Raw genomic sequence first — 6,657 nt, 5'->3', positions numbered from 1 at the left:
TGAGTTTATAAAGTGCTCTCCCCCCAACCTTGTGGCTATGCTTCTCTGTTGAAATGCAGGATTTAAAAGTCTCTGGAGAAGCACCGTGTAAGAGGTGTTTTTATGTCAAGCTATAAGCTTCCACTCAAGATATTTTCTACCCTTTTAGATTCCTTCTTTTTTTGTCCCTGAATGCATATGAATTATGCTTTGAAAACAGCAGGGGGGCAGTGTGATTGCTCTGATTGCTGCGTAATAAATGAGAGAGAGAAACACTTGTGGTGCCACAGGCTTTGATAAGTAATTAACGGCCACTGTGCCACAACAGACAATGAATGGTGGGCCAGATATTACAAATAAACTAATTCAGGCACAAGACATTCTACAGCAATTACCATATTTGCAGCAACTGCTGCTTGTTTCTTTCTGTTTATGAATAACAATTCACAGTCTGTTTTTAAAAAGGGGGATTGTGCACCATGAGAACACAGCATTTCCATATCCTATCCTTTGTCATTCTTGTCACAGTGGATGCCCGCGCAATTTACAGCCTCTGTCTGTAATCTGCAGCCTTCCACTGGCAGTATTAGTCTCTGGTGTGAAGGTGAGGGACACAGAAGAGGTCATGGCCACCTCATCACCCTCACGTGTCCTTCAGCAGATGGAGTTCACCCCCTGTGCTGACAGCACTCATCATAGCAGCTCTGGACAGCCTCGCTGGAAACTGAGTGTCAGGTATTTACTTGAGCGGATTAAGCAGTGGCCCAAAGATTGTACTGGTTATTTCCTTAATCTTTGCAATTCTGCTACAGTGTTGTAGTCCTTCCCTACCATGTAAATGCTGCCACAAACTGTTTAGACCACACACTTTTTTACTGTGATATATATATATATATATATATATTTTTTTCATAGCAACAGACATGACCAAACATGTTATGGCATGGGACTCTCCATTAGGTTGTTACACAGTACTATGGGAAAACCACATCTCATACAATGTGCATATTGTAGTGTACAGAGTACACACTGTATGTGCATCTGGGCCAGAATTATTTGACACTCATACACTCATAACCAGTATTTCATAAAAAGTACCCTTAGCTTTGGATGTATGCATGTATGTCAAACAATCCACAACACACAGATAAAATACACATCCTACTGAAAAACGTGCAAACTATTTTTAGGAATGATTGCTTCATTGCTATCTTGTTTTGGATAAGCATCCATGAATCTGGCCCCCCTATTGGCTTCATCTTTTTTTAAATTAAAGTGGCAAACATATTTATTCCAAAATGGAAATAGGTAAAAGAAAAACACAAGAGTTAGGAAATTCATAGAAATTAGCATTTGTATTGTTTGTTTGCACTATAAGTACAGTTTTTGGCAAAACTAAGGCATGTGTGACGTAATCCCACCAAAATCTATTTTTGGAACAATCCCCAATTCATTTATATTCAGATTTCCTGTGTAATGAAAACCTTTGGAGAGTGTTGCTGTTATCAATCATTTCAAATGTTAGAAACCTCAAACTTTTTTTAATAAAAAGTTCAGTAGAAAGTGGATGAAAACACTTGAATTCCAGTTGATCTCATTTCTGAGACACCAAACTTGGAATGCCATACATTGTTTTTCTTTCTTTTTCCCCCCCAGGATTGGGCTTGTCATGACAACGCCTTGAGCCGGTAAATAAGGTGAGTAAAATCTCAACAACAACAGCCTAGGATTCATTCATTATTCTTGTGATTGTTGTCCACTTGTTCTAGGGTGCTGCAAACCCCCAAATAATTTATAGGTTCCAGCTGCAGGCTGCAGTTTTCTTAGTCATCATGTTATACATTCTGAATACCAGAAATATCAGCTATCTACATGTGGCAGAATGTGGCAATCACTCTGGGAATTAAAGATTTCCAACAATGCCACTTGGGACAGGCCCAAGACCTTTTGAGCACACAGATTAGTTTACCAAGTTAGTGGTCAGAGACAGTAAAGTATTTACAGAAATATACAATTTATTTTGTTATGTTAAAATAGCAACATCTTTTCTGTTAAGACATATGTAATAGAAATATGTAATGATTTTAGAAAAAGAAACAAAACACAATTCACATCAATAAACCATCATGTATAGTTAAAGTAAGCAAAATCAACCAAAATCAGCCTAAGGTTGACACCACAAATATCAACCTTATAATAAGGTTATAATAATAAACACTTGGACGTATTAATCTAGAAGAAGTTCTTTTTGGTCCAAAGCAAGTTCTATGAGACACACTAGCCCGCAAAACAAGACATCCAACGCCAGCAGCCCAGGTGTACATCAACCCACAAGGGGACATCCACAGCCGAACGCGAGGTAGGCTCAAACACAGCAAACTGATGACAGAGAGGGCAGCACCGTCAACGTGTGACACGCCAACCTGGACACGACTCCATAGAACCAATGGGAGAAGGCAGAGAAACAGAACAAGTCTGAAAACAGGCTTGAGTAACGCCCCACCTCTCTCAATCAAGCGGGATGAACCCCAGGTGTGCTGATTCATGTTCCCGTGTACTGGTAAGGGGGAGGGGAAAACCTCATCCTGCCACATCTTCCCCCAGCTGTTCTATCATTGTCCCAACGATGAAGAAAGACTTTAAAGTCACAACCGAGGCCGGACGATGGCAGATTGAAGATTTGAAGTTGGGTCTGGAGGTCTCCCAACCAGACCACTAACCATTCCTAGCAGGCTGAGGAAGCTCATGAACATTCAAATGATGACCAGAGAGGACAGCAGTGTCCTACATGAGGGTAGTGTTGCTATGACGGCTGGCTGAAGAGTGATGTTGGTTTTATAATATAAAAGTTTTCAGACAGTCCCGCTCACCAACAGTGTGTGGGCGCAAACTCATGAATCCTTATTTTTTTCACATTAAAGAGTTTTATTTACATCAACAGCTTACAGTTGATTTGATGGATTTGCCAGTTTAGTCTATGAAATATCATAGCAGATTATACATTACATTGGAGCTAACCTTTTTGCAAACAATGCTATATTTTGGAGTTGTGGATGTGTACGTTTCAGGCAGCCATATTCATCATGGTACTGTATGAATCAATTACCAGACTTGAAACTTGTTTGAGCTCTGTGAGCTCTGTAATCCATCACATCGCAATTCAAGTCTGCATTAATATTTGTCAAAGTTGAATCATCGGTGTTTAATAATAGGGTGCAGACTTTTTCAATTACTCAATTAATTAAACATAATTACCGACTCCTGCTTGGTTGAGTAGCAAGTGTACACCCTGAATTATATAATATGCTTTTGAAAATGATTGGCAAAAGTATAAAGTATAGTGCTAAAGACATTTTCCTCCTCTTTGGCAGAGGTAAGTATCAGTGTCAGACAATACATGTGCATGTTCTTATCTAGCCTTGCTCAAGCCACCTTTGTACCTGCGTTCAATTTCCATTTACCTTCAGTACTATGTCTGGGTTTGTGGTAGAGTGTTATATTTTCTCCAGCCAAATTTTTGACGGTCCAATTAGCGAACAGAGGAAGTGGCTGAGAACAATGACGTAGAGGTTAGTGTGTAGTTCCGCAATGGTGGCGGAGAAAGTTGCAAGCAAAGCCATTCGGTCCGTTGTGGCAACGCTAGCAAACATCCAGAAGTTAAAGCCCGAGCAAGAACAATCTTTGCTGAGTTTTGTTGGTGGCCATGATGTTGTGGCCCTCCTGCCCACAGGGTTCAGGAAGAGTTTGGTTTTCCAGCTCGGTCCGTTAGGGGTGAAGGAGTTTGCCAAGGCTAGCGATGCTAATACTAATTATAAGCCTTGTCAGTCTCCCCTCTTATTGTGCACGCAAACTGTACGTCACAACCAAACATTAGCAAGTGGTCATGGCATATCCAGAGCGGCTCTGGGAAGATCCAATAGTTTTAACTTCAACAGAGTACCCGCCTTCAAGGAAGTTAAAACTTGTCAATGGAGAGTGGCCGGACTCACTGTATAAATTAAAGTACTAGTCTGGTAGGACCAGGCTAGTTCATATCAGCTTTTCTAAAGAAATGTGGTGAAAAGTATTCTACATTTTGTGTTACTGTATTTAGTCTTTTATAAAACAATTCCTTCTTGATGCCGAGCAGAACTTTACCTCAGCCAAGGACGTTATGTTTTCAGTTCGGTTTGTCTGTTTTTTTTAAATTTAGTTTTTTGTCTGACTGACAGCAGGATTACAGAACAACTATTGGCCTGCTTTTTGGAATTTGGTGTAATGGTGTAGCATGGGCAAAGGAAGAACGCAAACAGTTTGTTGTGTATCCAAATCACAGGGTGCACACACAAATTTATTTTTGACTTTTTTTAACGTTGTGAGATTTTTGCTGCATTCACATGATGTTGGAATACTGGATAAAAATGTGTTCCTGATCATATTTCAATTGCTCTGCATTGTCACTGGAGACCGCTATCAACTTTTTTGAAAATACAACACATCATTTTAGCGTCCATGTTTTTTCCACATTATGGGATCATCCTAGGGGCAAGTAAATGCACCATTGGCCTTGGCAGAGGTCTGCCTTTTTTCCAAGTGCGATTCTAGTTTTAAACATATGTTTGCAGAGGGGGCAGACACTACATCCTCAACAACACAACAACAAAACATTTATAGAAAAGCAACATTCATATTATACATTTCCAATTTCCTTTGCTGTCTATTAGTGCAATTGCTTTTCTCTTCCACACACACATACGGTGTGGTTTCAGGTGACCAGGATATAATTCTCTTTATCCACATTCTCATCTCCTAAAGAGTACTTCTTAGTCCTTAGATGAGAAGGACAAAAGAGTTCTTCTCATTTCCATTTGCCGGACACTCTTGTCGGCCGGATGTCGGTTGCCTTCCACTTTCTTTGTGTTGGAATTTTAAACGGTGGATTTATGAGTACTATGGTCAACTGCTCTTCCTGAGGCTATATCCCATCGTGGCTCTGTCCGGCGTTTAGCGCAGCCCATGATGATTGTGATTGGTTTAAAGAAATGCCAATAAACCAGAGCAGAGTTTTTTTTCCTATTCTGGAATGCTGTATGAACTAGCCAGTCCCTCTTCTTCAGTTCTGTGAAAGAAGGTCTGGCAAAGCGAGACCACCATAGGAGTAACCTGGGGTCAGCACTGACCGACCTGGGACTCATTACAGAGTACCAAGTCCACCTATCAGCATCAGTTTCTGTGTGTTGTTGTATGTTGTAAGAACACCACACACATCTTCATTAGGTGAACGGTTCTCAGCTTGACTTTAAGAGAGGAGCCAGTGAGGCACATACTGTATGCAACATAACCACAGCAGGGGGCCAACAACACTCAGCATGGCACATCTCATGGCTGCAGTGACAAACTTTTCAATTCAATTCATCCCCCTTAAAACCAAATACCAGGTGGCATCAAACACAGTATTCAGAGAGCAAGCTGTCACAATTCTCATGACAGCAACACATCCACACTGAAGGTTTAGGAAGGCATTAAGTAAAAGTAACATTTGGCAGCTCATAAATGTAAGTGAGGAAGCTTGTTATGTCTGTGTTCTTAGTACTTTTTAAAATGCATACGCATGCAGGCGAGCCCCTTGCTTGGTCCTTGGGGCATGGCAAATACCGGTAACTCAAAACTGTATACACTTTCATTCCCGCACTGCACATTTACAAAAAGGATGGCAGCTGATGCATTTGAAAAGAAAAGAAGAAATGTAATTGAGACTGGGTGCAATGGACACTCAGATATTAATTTCTCAGAGGGCAGAGCCTGCTGCGGGGCATCAGATAAAATGTAATTAGGCCCACATTTCATTTGAGATCTTCTGTACTGCAAACACAGACTTGAGGTGAACTCAGGTCGTTTGTTTGATGATAAGTAATATTGGATGCCAAACGATGTATCAATCATGCCCGTAGGCTACAATTTAAAATTCTCATTCCCTACTGTAACTGTAAATAGTAAGAAGAAAATGTCTTGATACCTTATTTGAGACATGATACTTTACTTTTGCAGTGTTTAAGCATACACCATCATGACTAGTGAAACAGAGAAATACGTCCCCCATAATAGTCACTCTTAAATCAGTTTAAATGATTCCACAAAGTGCTTTAAGATAGTAGCAGCTATAGTAACAATGCAAAATGAGAAGTCTAAAGTTTACCAAGCAAACTAGCTTCAAGGTCCACCTACTCATATCATCATATCATACAAGAAACTAAATTATCAAATCTATGATCTACAAATTTGTACAAGAGAATGTATATCAACGGTTAGAGAAACAGTAGTTGTTTATCCATTCACATACTTTTACGCACATTTTGCAGTAAAAGTATTGCAGTGAAAAAGGTGGATGGAACAGCAATATTTGAAAAAAAAACTTTGAGTATGTTCAAAAAAGTGTTTAATCCTCACTTAAAGTTGTTTTTCCTTTGTCAAAAAAAAGTTACTACGACAAATGGGATTCTGCTGAATAAGCTCTGACATGGCGAACATTTAACTCATGTGACTGATCAACTGATTCAGCTGTCAGCATCTTCATGTTCCCATAACGTGTCTTTGTCTCAGGACTGCGTGCAACATGGCCAATACTTAACCTTCCTATGGTGTTAGGGTCCCGACGGACCCGTTTTGAGTTTTAACATGCATAAAAGCACTTCATACATT

The sequence above is a fragment of the Etheostoma cragini genome, chromosome 9 (assembly GCF_013103735.1).
Source record: "Etheostoma cragini isolate CJK2018 chromosome 9, CSU_Ecrag_1.0, whole genome shotgun sequence".
Classification (NCBI taxonomy): Eukaryota; Metazoa; Chordata; class Actinopteri; order Perciformes; family Percidae; genus Etheostoma; species Etheostoma cragini.
Note: the sequence above shows the minus strand (reverse complement) of the source record.